Source organism: Apium graveolens, chromosome 2, assembly GCF_009905375.1.
Source record: "Apium graveolens cultivar Ventura chromosome 2, ASM990537v1, whole genome shotgun sequence".
NCBI lineage: Eukaryota > Viridiplantae > Streptophyta > Magnoliopsida > Apiales > Apiaceae > Apium > Apium graveolens.
The window spans coordinates 302,815,452-302,830,481 of NC_133648.1; the positions used below are offsets into that span (position 1 = coordinate 302,815,452).

At 37.5% G+C, this 15,030-nt stretch overlaps 1 non-coding gene across 1 annotated transcript; it reads right to left on the minus strand.

Moving 5' to 3' along the window:
• Nucleotides 1-1,386: 1,386 nt before the first annotated feature.
• LOC141709991 (small nucleolar RNA R71) lies at nucleotides 1,387-1,493 on the minus strand. Its single transcript, XR_012570536.1, has one exon. It is a non-coding gene; the product is annotated as a small nucleolar RNA R71 (small nucleolar RNA).
• Nucleotides 1,494-15,030: the final 13,537 nt, after the last annotated feature.

Sequence of the window (15,030 nt, forward strand, 5' to 3'; positions counted from 1 at the left end):
AATTTATTTCGATGCCTTAGTGTGTGGTGATTGTATGATAACCTAGTATTGGTTGTGCGTATTCGTCTTATGAGCGTCGCGAACTTATAAGATAGCTTTTAATTCTTAATAAAGCGAAAGTGAATTTAAGGGTTTAGAACTTGCCATGCTAGTATAGGTTCATGTGTATTTGTTATGCCTGATTCGTAGGTAATTTTAACCATCTTACTTGCCCTATGTAATCAAGTTAGATAACTTATGCATTAAACCGTTATGTTGTCAAATTCTATTGAAATATAGGGTCTCAATATAATTGGTGTCTATTCAGCTTCCATCTCTTTTATGGATGTCTGGTAGTACGTTATTCGTGCAACAAAAGTTGGCATTTATCAGTTTCGTGTTATCTGATTAGTGTCATCACCATTACATGCTAAGGTTAAGAACGAAAAGGCTATTGAATGAAGTATTTAATGAACTTAGAATCCCATGTTTGTCATATATATTAATTCAACCATTCTTATTCTCTTAGTTATAATTGTTAGTTTAATTCTTAGTTATAAAATAATCCCAATTTGTTATCGTCTTAGCATTGAATAATATCCATATCATTGTTGCATAAGTGCATAAATTAATTAGTTAACCAAAGCCAGTCTCTGTGAGAACGAATCTGATCTATATCTTATACTACTTGAGAACGCGTATACTTGCATGAATTTTAGCGCGTGTTTAGCTACTAACAAGTTTTTGGCGCCGCTGCCAGGGACTGTAGTGTTAATTTTTGTTTATGTGTTTGTCATCAGTGATCGTTAAAGTTCATTGACTCAGAAATTGTTACTTATTTGTTTTCTTGTCTTATTTCAGGTACTCTAGCGAGCGTGTATGCATACGCGTTCGCGATGTCGTAAGAGAACTCTGGATAAAGCCGAGGAAGAAGTTGTAGTGGTTCGAAGGGGAGTTTTTTAGGACAAAGAGAAGGTAGAAGAAGAAGAGAAAGTAGAGGAACCAGTTTTAGTAGTGGCGGGGGATCAAGCAGAAATTCCTAAGGATTTGATGGACTATTCTCAGCCTAAGATCAATGATATTAAGTCAAGCATCATCAGACCAGCCATTTCGGCTAACGCTTTTGAGATCAAGTCAAGCACGATACAGATGATACAGAACTCAGTTCAGTTTGGGGGTTCTCCTACTGAAGACCCCAACATGCACATCAGGGATTTCATTGAGATCTGCGACACTTTCAAGTTCAATGGTGTGACTGAAGATGCTATCAAGCTGCGACTCTTCCCATTCTCTCCGAGGGATAAAACAAAGTACTGGTTATATTCTCTACCACCAGGGTCTATCACCACATGGGAGGATCTTGCTCAAAAATTTCTCACTAAATTCTTCCCTATGGCGAAGGCTGCTGTAATCAGGAATGCTCTTACTCAATTTACTCAGCAAACTGGTGAATCTCTGTGTGAGGCTTGGGATCAATATAAGGAGATGCTAAGGAAGTGCCCACACCATGGCATGCCTGATTGGATGATTATAAACTATTTCTACAATTGATTGGGTGCTACTTCTAGACCCATGCTCGATGCAACATGAGGAGGAGCCTTGTGGGCTAAAAGCTACAATGAAGCTTATGAATTGATTAAACTGATGGCTGCTAAAGAATACCAGAATCCTTCTCAGAGACTGACTCAGGGAAAAGTAGCAGGAATTCTGGAGTTGGATGCAGCAACTGCTATAGCTGGCCAACTTAAGGCTTTGACGATGAAGGTGGACACTTTGACTAATTATGGAGTTAATCAAATAACTAGTGTCTGTGAGCTTTGTGCTGGTGCCCATGAGACTGATCAGTGCACTATTTCTAGTGAATCAGCTCATTTCGTGAGCAACTTTCAGCGAACGAAGCAACCTGTGCCAGCCACTTATCATCCCAACAACCGCAATCATCCTAATTTCAGCTGGAGCAACGCTCAGAAGGCGGTTCAAAAGCCTTATCAATAGTACCTAGCTAAGCAGTACAACCCCCTGGTTTTCAGCAACCGCAATATGCACCAAGGTAGCAACTCCAGCTGCAACAAGCTAATGAAAAATCTGAATTAGAGGAGTTGAAGCTAATGTGCAAAAGTCAAGTTGTTTCTATCAAGACCTTGAAAAATCAAATTGGACAAATTGCCAATGCCTTGCTAAATTATCAACCTGGTACATTACCTAGTGACACTAAAGTGCCAGGGAAGAGGGAAGCTAAGGAGCAAGTAAAGGCAATCACTTTGAGGTCTAGAAAGGTTACGAATCCCGAACAAACTCAAGTTTCGAATGAAGAAGCTGGGGCTGAAGAAGAAGTAGAGCAGCAAGAAGCAGAAGTGGAACCAAGGAAGACTACTGTTGAGCACACTCCTCCTGAGGGTAATACAGGGTAGAAACAGATCTAACCTCCACCGCCTTTTTCTAAGCGGCTGCAGAAGAAAAAGCTGGATAAGCAATTTGAGAAGTGTCTGGAGGTGTTCAAGAAACTTCATATCAACATACCTTTCACTGAGGCTCTTGAGCAGATGCCTAGTTACGCAAAGTTTATAAATTGTATTCTCTCTCGGAAAGTGAAGCTAGATGATTTAGAGATTGTCGCTCTCACGGAGGAATGCAGTGTTGTGCTGCAATAGAAGTTGCCTCCGAAGCTTAAAGATCCAGGAAGCTTCACTATTCCATGCATTATTGGAAAATTGTCTTTTGACAAATGTTTATGTGACTTGGGAGCTAGCATCAATCTGATGCCTTTGTCAATCTTCAAGAAGTTGAACTTGCTTGGTCCAAAACTGACTTATATGACTTTGTAGTTGGCCGACCGTTCTATTACATATCCGTGAGGTATTGTGGACGATGTCTTGTCAAGGTTGATAAACTCATCTTCCCTACTGATTTTGTAATTCTTGATTTCGAGGAGGATAAGAAGATTCCCATAATCTTTGGAAGACTTTTCTTGGCGACTGGGTGAACCTTGATATATGTGCAGAAGGGTGAGCTTACAATGCGAGTGCTGGATCAGGATATAACTTTAAATGTGTTCAATGCTATGAAATTTCCTACGGAAAATGAGGAGTGCTTAAAAGTGGAGTTGGTCAATTTTGTGGTTACTTCAGAACTTGATCAATTGCTGACAGTTCCTTAGAGAAGGCCTTGTTGGGGAATTCAGACAATGAAGATGACGAAGGCAAAGAGCAATTGCAATATCTGAATGCTTCTCCCTGGAAGAGGAATATTGTTAGGAATATGTTGTGAACTTGATGATTTCATTAACAAAACACTTTAGTAGATTCAATTTAGTGAAAAATGTAGCACTCGATGGATAATCAAATATAGTCCCGACGGATGACTCAATATAGTCCCGACGGATGATGATTTGACATCCATCGAGTGAGTAGCTTATGTAACAATAAGTCATTAGCACATTTATGCAAACACCTTTATATAGACTCTGTAGTAGTATATAAGTCATGTTGACTTTAACAAGATACGCAGAATAGGTTGATTAATTGTAAATATAAGATGTCTTGTAATTCTACATAAGTGAAATGAAGTCAAGTGTCAAATAGCTATCCGACGGATGATCAACAAAGCTACCGACGGATGATCAACAAGGCAACCCGACGGATGATAATCCTGTACCCGACGGATAATCAATTCAAACATCTGTTGACAGTGACAACACAGTCACATGCGTCAAGTTTTTGCAAAAAGAATGTGGCAGCCTATTCAGCTGGGTTTTTGAGAACAAAGAAGCATTAACATTTCCATGCTATTATGAAGATACTCAAAGATGCTGGAATATAGTAGTGAAGCAGCATTGTATTAGACTTGATAGGTTTTGTTTTATTATCTTGTCTTATTACTATGTAATCTTGGTAATATATAAACAAGAGTAGCAAGTAGGACAACAAGAAGACTAAGCAAATACATTCTCAGAGAAACAATTGTAAGCTGTATCATGTAGCATTTCTCTGTAAGTTTAGTTGTTCATATTTGTAAGCAGCTGTGAGCTATTCAAGCTTCACAGGGTTCTTTTGATATATATATATATATGTATATATCTGGTGGATACATTCAAATCCACCAGAAAGTTTTTAAATACTTGTGTTTTTAATTACTTTTGTTTTGATTCATCTAACTCTTCATTCCGTATTTTGCAAATCAAACACTTATATTTATTAAGTTATAACCATTTTTCTTTAATCTGAAAAAGTAGTCAAAATTACATTCAACCCCCCTTATGTAATTCTTGTTGTATTTTTAGGGACTAAAAATTGGTATTAAAGCAAGCTCTTGAAGCACAAAGAGTTTAAAGATCAGAACAAACAACAAGATGAACAAGAAGGGTGTTGGAGTCAAGATTCCTTTTCTGGACAAAGATAATTACCATCACTGGAAGGTAAAGATGCATCTTCATTTACTTTCTCAAGATGAGGCCTATGTGGATTGCATAGAGGGAGGTCCTCACGTACTAATAAGAGTTGTAACTATAAATGAGCCATCAGTTCCCAAGCCAAGGCATGAATGGTTAGATCCCGATATTGAACAAGTCAGGAAAGACAAGAAGGCCATGAATATTTTATTCAATGGAGTTAATGGTGACATGTTTGACAACATCATCAACTGCAAGACAACCAAGGAGGTTTGGGACACCATTCAAATAATTTTTTATGACACTGAACAAGTTAGAGAAAACAAGATGCCGTTACTAATTCAGCAATATGAGCATTTCCACTGTGAAGAAGGTGAAACTTTCACTGATATCTTTAGTAGATTCCAAAAGCTACTAAATGCTCTGAAGCTGCATGGAAGAGTCTACCAAACCAAAGACTCTAATCTCAAATTTCTGAGATCCCTTCCAAAAGAGTGGAAACCAATGACAGCCTCCTTGAGAAATTCACAAGAATACAAGGAGTTTACACTAGAGAGACTGTATGGCATTCTAAAGACTTATGAGCTTGAAATAGAGCAAGATGAAAGAATGGAGAAAGGGAGAAAGAAAGGAGGGTCCATTGCACTGGTTGCTGAGTTAGAGAAAGAGAAGGAGATGAAGATAGAAGCTGTTGAGTCTACTTCAAAGGTCTGTGAAAACAAAGGCAAGGGGCTGGTAGCAGAAAATGAAGATTCATTGAGCCAAGATGATATGGATGATATTGATGAACATCTTGCTTTTCTTTCCAGAAGATTTGACAAGCTCAAGTTCAAGAAGAACTTTGGAGCAGCTAAGCCAAATAGAAACATGGTGGATAAATCAAAATTTAAGTGTTTCAAATGTGGCTTGGCAGGGCACTTTGCCAGTGAGTGTAGAAAGTCAGATTCCAGCAAGAAGAAGTTTGATCCTATGGATTATAAACATAAGTATTTTGAGCTTCTCAAACAAAAGGAAAGGGCTTTTATTATACAAGAAAATGACTGGGCAGCAGATGGTCTGGATGAAGAAGAAGGTGTCAGCTATGTCAATCTAGCCCTAATGGCCAAGTCTGATGAAACAGAGACAAGTTCTTCAAGTAATCAGGTAATCACCACTAACCTTGCACACTTATCTAAAGCTGAGTGTAATGATGCAATAAATGACATGTCTACAAAATTATATCATTTGCGTGTTACACTTAAGTCCCTCACTAAGGAAAATGCTAAAATCAAAGAAAACAATTTGTTCCTAAGTGAGAGAAATAATGTGCAAGAGTCTCAGTTTATAGAATTTGAAAAATTGAGAATAGAATGTAAGATTGTTAAGGAGGAATTAACTGAGTCCTTGAAGAAAGAAGAAATTTTGAAGAAGCAGTTTGATCGTGAACAGGAGGTGATTAAGGCATGGAAATCATCTAGAGATGTCCATGCTCAAATCACCAAAGTTCAAGGTATTGAGTCTTTCTGTGATGCAGCCTGGAAAAAGAGTAAAGAGAATCTAGAATCCAATTTGGTTGAAGGATTGCTAACAGATGTTGACTCGACGGATGATGAAAGTCATCCGTCGGATAATCAAAAAGGTTATCCGTCGAGTGACATAAATCCTCATACGTCGGCTGTGAGCAAACCTGTGAGTAAAGCCAAACTTGCCAAGTTAAATGAAAAATATGGATCAGTTTCCAAAAACTTTATTTCAGGAGAATCTAGTCAAGTATAGAAGGAGAAGAAAGTGAATGTTGGTCATCTGTCCATAAAGCAATTAAATGACAGATTAGAAAAGATTGAGGTTAAAATAGAAGCTAAAAAGAAAAATAATAGATATGGAAAAATAGGGATTAACAAACATAACAACTACACACCTGATAAGTATGCTCCAAGAAAAATCTGTGTTAAGTGTGGTAGTGTTAATTATCTATCTTTTAATTACAAAATTACCATGCCTACCTCCATGAATGTACCACCTCCTTTTCCCAACATGAGTACTATGCCTTCTATGCCTATGAATGTTATGTCTACACAGAATATGAATGCACATATTGCTAATATGCCATTTGCACCTAATCCTTATTATGCTGCATTTAATATGCCTCAAATGCCATTTAACATGCCCTACTGGAATAATATATTTTCAAATAGCATGCCATTTCCTGTTAATCAAAATGTGCATGATAATTATGTTTTAATGAATGGTTTCAAAGGTCCAACTCAGATGACTAAGGATGAATCTGATATCCCCAAGTCAAATAAGATCAAACCTAAGAAACAAAAGAAGAAAGCTAACAAGGCAGGACCCAAGGAAACTTGGGTACCAAAATCAACTTAATTTGATTTTAATGTGTGCAGGGAAACAAAAAGAATCTTTGGTACTTGGATAGTGGTTTTTCAAGATACATGACTGGAGATTCTACCCTACTCACAGAGTTCAAGGAAAGAGCTGGCCCAAGTATTACTTTTGGAGATGACAACAAGGGTTATATTGTGGGATATGGCTTAATTTCAAAAGATAATGTCATCATTGAGGAGGTTGCCTTAGTGGATGGTCTCAAGCACAATTTGTTGAGTATCAGCCAGTTTTGTGATTAAGGCAATTCAATAACCTTCACTATAGAAGCCCGTGTTGTGAACTTGATGATTTCATTAACAAAAAACTTTAGTAGATTCAATTTAGTGAAAAATGTAGCACTCGACGGATAATCAAATATAGTCCCGACGGATGACTCAATATAGTCCCGACAGATGATGATTTGACATCCATCGAGTGAGTAGCTTATGTAACAATAAGTCATGTAGCACATTTCTGCAAACACCTTTGTATAGACTCTGTAGTAGCATATAAGTCTTGTTGACTTTAACTAGATATAGAGAATAGGTTGATTAATTGTAAATATAAGATGTCTTCTAATTCTGCATAAGTGAAATGAAGTCAAGTGTCAATAGCTACCCGACGGATGATCAACAAAGCTATTGACGGATGATCAACAAGGTAACCCGACGGATGATAATCATGTACCCGACGGATGATCAATTCAAACATCTGTTGACAGTGACAACACAGTCACATGCGTCGAGTTTTTGCAAAAGGAATGTGGCAGCCTATTCAGCTGGGTTTTTGAGAACAAAGAAGCATTACCATTTCCATGCTATTATGAAGATATTCAAAGATGCTGGAATAGAGTAGTGAAACAGCATGGTATTAGACTTGATAGGTTTTGTTTTATTATCTTGTCTTATTACTATGTAATCTTTGTAATATATAAACCAAGAGTAGCAAGTAGGATAACAAGAAGACTAAGCAAATACATTCTCATAAAAACAATTGTAAGCTGTATCCTGTAGCATTTCTCTGTAAGTTTAGTTGTTCATATTTGTAAGCAGCTGTGAGCTATTCAAGCTTCACAGGGTTCTCTTGATATATATATATATATATATATATATATATATATATATATCTGGTGGATACATTCAAATCCACCAGAGTTTTTAAAGACTTGTGTTTTTAATTACTTGTGTTTTGATTCATCTAACTCTTCATTCCGCATTTTGCAAATCAAACACATATATTATTAAGTTGGAACCATTTTTCCTTAATTTGAAAAAGTAGCGAGAATTACATTCAACCTCCCTTCTGTAGTTCTTGTTGTATTGTTAGGGACTAACAAAGATTGATATGCCTTTTGAATCTCTTGGAATGGAGGAATTGAACAAAGCTCCTAAACGCCTCAAGCCATCTATTAAAGAAGCTCCTACTCTTGAGCTTAAGCCTTTACCTGAACATTTGAGGTATGCATTTTTAGGTGATGCATCTACTTTGCCTATTATTATTGCATCTGACCTTTCAGGTAGCAATGAAGAGAAGCTTTTGAGGATTATTAGAGAGTTCAAATCGGCAATTGGATGGACTATAGCAGATATTAAGGGAATCAACCCTTCTTATTGAATACATAAAATTCTGCTAGAGGAAGGTAGAAAGCCTACGGTTGAGCAACAAAGAAGACTCAATCCGATCATGAAGGAAGTAGTGAAGAAGGAAATTCTTAAGTGGCTGGATGCAGGGATTATTTATCCCATTTCTGACAGTTCTTGGGTGAGTCCAGTTCAGTGTGTACCGAAGAAGGGAGGTATCACAGTTGTTGCTAATGAGAAGAATGATGTGACGACCTCAACCCCGGGGTCAGGAGTTGACGTTACTAATAACAATAGTAACAATCATAATACAATCCAAATCATTAATAATACATAACTACGACCCCTTTACTAAGACCTTTTCCAGGTTTAAGTATGACTTAGGTTACATCTAATACAAAACCAACCTACTACAAACACTCTGAATAATACTATCTTAATACAGCAACTCAACAGACCATCTTTGGTCTAACACAACTACCTCAGAAGAGCTTGACACGGAAGGCCTTGGAACTCTGCCCTGACTACCGCGAAAGAATCTCCTAGGCATCTACAATACATATATAAAACATTCTGCAAGGGTGAGCAATCGATTGCGTAGCAGTACCACTATATGAATAAAAAGTAAAACCATTTTATGATAAAATAGTTATAAGAACAGCATGTTCTGTAAAATAAAATCAATAGTCGTGTGTAGTGCATAGATACCAGAATTCAAATTTTAGCATGCTATTTTCATTTCCAAATCATTCGTTCCATTACAGGAACCATAAAACCATTTGTCCCGTTACGGGGACTCGAAACCATTGGTTCCGCTACTGGAACCTCAATCATTTGTTCCGTTACTGGAACCTCTATCGCTTTTTCCGTTACTGGAACCACAAAATCACAATCAGATATGTATTGGATGTTATCTAGGGACGGCTGATCAGGCCTCCACATAAATTATCTAGGATAGTTGGTCGGGCTATCACACAAAATGTCTAGGAAAGCTGATCGGGCTTTCACACAAAATAACCGGATTCGCAGAGACTAGCTAGGTCTCTGATTAACTATGCTGGAGTAATCGGTTTTGGAATGCACGCAACCGAATTAGCCACTTACGCAACGTTATCCAATATCTGATTTGTTTTATCCAGTTTTAAAATCATTTTTACCTATCTCTTGTTAAAATCAATTATGTCACAGCACACTATTCAAAACCTCTTTTCCATTTTTAATCACATTTTAGAGATAGGTACTTTCAGAAGTTACTTTTCCCCAAAACCCATATTTAACAACATTTTCAAATACAGGGGATATGTAACTTAAAATGTTTCTGTCCCTGTTCGAAAATAAAACAACATTTCATTCATATATACTGAACTATAAAAGAATAGCCAGGGGTACTTGCCTTGCAGAGCTTACGACTATCTCTGATTGACCTTGGACTAACTTGGACACTCGACTTTATCGCCTTACTATCAGACTATCCTGGATCTGACTTCTACGATCGGGTCCTTTGCTTGGAACCTCGCTGCGCTTTCGACTAATCACTAGGTTATCTTTAGTTCGACTTCAATTCCTGAGTCCCACGACTAGAACCTATAGAGTCGAAATACCCTACGTTAGAAGACCAGGTATGCTTGACATATCCTCACTAACACTTCTACCCAAACGTTAACAATCCCAATTCATAATTATACATATTATAATAACACACGCAACAATTTGGGTTCATGTTCTCAAAGATCGGTTCGGTGTTCTTTTCCAGAAAATCCGTATACTCGTCATTTTACGAAATTAGTGTTACTGGTTTTGGAAAAATACTTCATCACAACATACAGTCAAGTTTCATATAAAATACATTTCTATATTTAGTTAAACATTCACTCGCCGTCCCGATAATTACCGGATACGCTCCCGTATTCCCGTGGTTCGATTTCCCGGAAATCGGACATCACTTCCTTTATTTTTGGGACTACCCGTCGAAACAATTCGACGTCAAATCTACAACAAACAACCCAACAATTAATTTCCACCAATATCACAACCGAAATCCACTTTACAAATCCCAACCACCGATTTAAACTAAATTATTATTATTCACATTTTTACATTTATTTATTTTAAAATATTAGGACTCAGAACAAATCATCACAATCCACCATCAGCTCATCGAAATTCATCGCTGACGGCGGTAAAACTCGCGGGTACCCGATTAATTCGGGTTTCCAACGCGTATTTTACCAATTAAATAATTTTCCGCACGAGGATTATATCACGAATACTAATCAAAATTCTGCCTACAGAAAGTAAAATAATTAAATAATTAATTAAGAGAAACTCAAATCGACCGCGTGCAATCGCACGCACCAGAACCACCGTACAACAGTGGCACAGAAATGGCCGGAAACTATACGGCCATATACCCAGACTGAGCACACATAGAGAAATAAACACACGCAGACACACTTGACAACACACATGTATATACACATATATACCGTACACACACACATCGAAAAAGAAGGGAACAGACGGCGGCCGGTTACCGAAAACAACAGCGGCACAGGAGAATCGACAGGAAGCACAGAGAATGAACGGGAAGATAAGAAAGGAGGGGAACGAGATGTAATTCAACGAACAGAGAGGCAAAAAGAGAAGGGGGCAGGAGAGATTGAGAGATCGAGAAAGAGATAATGAAATGAGGGAGGAAGAAGATACTGTTGTAATAGAATAATACTAATAATATATCAGTTTGTAAAAACATGATACATATTCCTTTAATTCATAAACACCTGCCACGTGTCTCCCCGATCTGGAAGCCGAGTTTTAATCCGTTACTCTCGATTTAACGATATACTATGCGGGTGAAAACACATTGAAATAAATCTAAAATAGTTTTAAAATGTTACAAATATCCCGAAGTAAATAAAAACGTAATTTTCATAATTTTAAAACAATTTCTGAAATGCAATTTATACCCGCTTCTAATGAATAAACGAAACAACGCGCGGGTGAGTTTAATCCCAAAAATTTCCGAAATAATTTTAAAATTCTCGAAATATTCCAAACTTGAATAAATATGAGTTTCACAATTTTTGAAGAATTCTGGAATTAAATATGGATATTACCAATAAATAAAATCAGAAAATCATACAGGGCTAAATAATTGATGAAATATTGATTTCTAAATTTTATAAAATCCCAAAAATAATTATTATAATTATAAAACCATAAAAACAATTCTAGAAACATTCCAAATATTTATGCAAATAAATTTGCATTAAATCCACTTTTAAAAGTGAAAACAATTCAGTATAACTCAATAATTAATTACACGAACAACCCGGTACACCATAAATCACACATAGATTGTAATAAAACAACACATAGTTGATAGAAGCTATACACATATTTTATTTATTTAATAATTCCATAATTACGTATTTAAATAATACAAAAATACGTGAGTCGTTATAAATGAACTCATTCCTACTCGAACAGTCACGAGATGGAGAGTTTGTATGGACTATAGGAAGCTGAACAAGGCCACTAGGAAGGATCACTTCCCTCTGCCTTTCATTGACCAGATGCTTGACCGATTGGCTGGTCACGAGTATTACTGTCTTCTGGATGGTTATTCGGGTTACAATCATATTTGTATCGCTCCAAAAGATCAGGAGCAGACTACCTTCACTTTTCCATTTGGTACTTTGACTTCAGACGAGTTTCTTTTCGTCTGTGTGGTGTACCAGCCACATTTCAGAGATGTATGATGGCCATCTTTTCTGATATGATTGGCCAGAATGTGGAAGTGTTCATGGATAACTTCTCTGTATTTGGCGATTCTTTTGACGAATGCTTGCAGAATCTTGGACATGTTCTCAAGAGGTGTGTTGAGACCAACTTGGTTCTCAATTGGGAGAAATGTCACTTTATGGTGCGACAAGGCATTATTCTTGGGCACAAAGTTTCTAGTAAGGGTCTTGAGGTGGACAAAGCTAAGGTGGGGGTCAATGAAAATCTTCCTCCACCAATATCTGTTAAGGGAATTCGCAGTTTTCTTGGTCATGCGGGTTTCTATAGGCGTTTAATCAAGGACTTCTCTAAGATTTCGAAGCCATTGTGCAGTTTGCTAGAGAAAGATGTCCCATTCAAGTTTAATGGCGAGTGCCTTGCCGCTTTTGAGACATTGAAGAAGAGTTTAATCACGGAACCTGTCATAACTGCACCTGACTGGAATGAACCTTTTGAGATGATGTGCGATGCAAGTGAATATGCAGTTGGAGCAGTTCTTGGGCAGAGAAAGAACAACATATTTCATGTGGTCTACTACGCTAGTAATACCTTGAATGGTGCTCAGCTGAATTATACTACTACAGAGAAAGAAATCTTGGCTATTGTCTAGGGTTTTGAAAAATTTCGATCTTATCTACTCGGGACTAAAGTGACAGTTTTCACTGATCACGTTGCAATTCGTTATCTCGTCTCGAAGAAGGACTCGGAGCCTAGATTGATTAGAATTGCTTCAAGAATTTGAATTAGAGATCAGGGACAGAAAGGGGAGTGAAAATCAAGTCGCTGATCATCTTTCGCATTTAGAGAACCCTAATGCTACTTCCTTGGACAAGACATTAATAAATGAGTCTTTTCCCGATTAGCAGTTGTTTGGAGTGCAAAAGGAAGAACCGTGGTTTGCAGACATTGTGAACTACCTTGTGAGTAATGTCATGCCTCCCGACTTATCGTACGCTCAAGGGAAGAAGTTTCTGCATGAAGTGAAGTGGTATATGTTGGATGAGCCGTTTCTTTTTTGTCAAGGAGCTGACCAAATCATCAGGAGATGTATTCCGTACAGCAAAATGGGGGGATCTTGCGAGATATCCACTCAACGGCATATGGAGGACACTATGGTGGAGAAAAGATAACAGCTCGTATTCTTCAAGCAGGTTTCTTTTGGACAACCTTGTTTAAAGATGCTCATCAGTTCCTTTTGACATGTGATTGATGTCAACGTGTGGGTAATATGTCTAAAAAGGATGAGATGCCTCTTAATGTGCTTCTCGAGGTTAAAGTATTTGATGTTTGGGGAATTTACTTCATGGGGCCATTTGTCTCATCTTGTAATTATCAGTATATCTTGTAATAATCAATATATCTTATTGGCGGTTGATTATGTGTCGAAATGGGTTGAAGTTAAGGCGTTGCCAATGAACGATGCAAGGTGGTGCTTAATTTTCTTCACAAGCAGATATTCACAAGGTTTGGAACTCCAAGAGTCATAATCAGTGATGAGGGGTCACATTTTTGCAATTGCAAGTTCACCGTTATGATGCAAAGGTATAATGTGAATCATCGCATTGCTACGGCTTATCATCCTCAGACAAATGGTCAAGCTGAGGTGTCTAACAGAGAAATCTAGCGCATTTTGGAGAAAGTTATGTGTCTATTGAGGAAAGATTGGTTTTTGAAGTTTGATGAAGCTGTTTGGACTTATAGAACAACATATAAGACTCCATTGGGAATGTCGCTATTTCAGTTGGTTTATGGTAAGGGGTGTCATTTTCCGGTGGAGCTCGAGCATAAGGTATATTGGGCTTTGAGAAATTAAATCTAGACTTGGATGCAGCTGGAAAGAAGAGGATTCTTCAATTGAATGAACTCGATAAGTTTCGACTTCAAGCTTATGAGAACAACAAAATGTATAAGGAGAAAGTCAAGATGTGGCAATATAGGGGTCTAGTGCTCAAATTATTTGTGTCGGGACAACAAGTTCTTTTGTTTAACTCTCATCTCCATCTTTTTCCTAGAAAGTTGAAGTCAAGGTGGTCAGGGCCCTTCATAATCAATACTGTGTTTCCAAAGTAAATGGAAATTTTTCAGAATGATTCGGGTCAAGCATTCAAAGTAAATGGTCAGAGGTTGAAGCATTACTATGGTGACACGGCTACCCGCGAGGTGGTTAGTGCCGCTTTGTTGTCCATTTGATCTAAAGTTTCTACGTCAAGCTAACGACATAAAACAAGCGTTTCTTGAGAGGCAACCCAAGTTTGTTGTACATTAGTAGGCAGAGGAAGCAAGAAGAAAGAAGAAAAACACAAAAAAATCAGAAAAAGAAAAAAATTCAGGGCCAACTTCAGAAGGTAAACGCGCCCGTTTTGATTTACTGATATTTGGATAATGAAACTTATATGGTTTGTTTTCTCTTGTTGAGTAGTAAATTTCAAGTATTTTTACATGATTTTTCCAGTTCAGGATAGTTAGTAAGAGTTCGATGGGTTTGACCCGTTTTTGATTCGGGTTGAATGATTTTACGAATTATATGACGATCTTTGGTTCTGTAGGATGTTAGGGATAGATTCCTCAAGTCCTATGCTTCGTTTTGATGAATAGAACATCAAGTTGTAAGTTTAGATTAGTTAAAACGTAGTGTGTCTGGAGTTGTTGGTTGCTGATCATAGAAGATGAAGTTCCGGTGATGTTATGGTCATGTTTTGATCAGAATTTAACATAGGATAATACAAGGAAGGATTTGGGATCAAAAACGAAGTGGAATGGTACATTTTTGGCCATGAACAGACGTTGCCGGAGTCCGGCCAAAGGCTGCCGGAATCTGGAAAATTTCCAGAAACCGGTGGACCTTCAAGGTCGACCCGATTGTGTTCTTCATAACCCGTTTGACCCGATTGGATTATCTGGTTTTGATCCAATTCTGTCAGAAAATGGTTTATGACAATT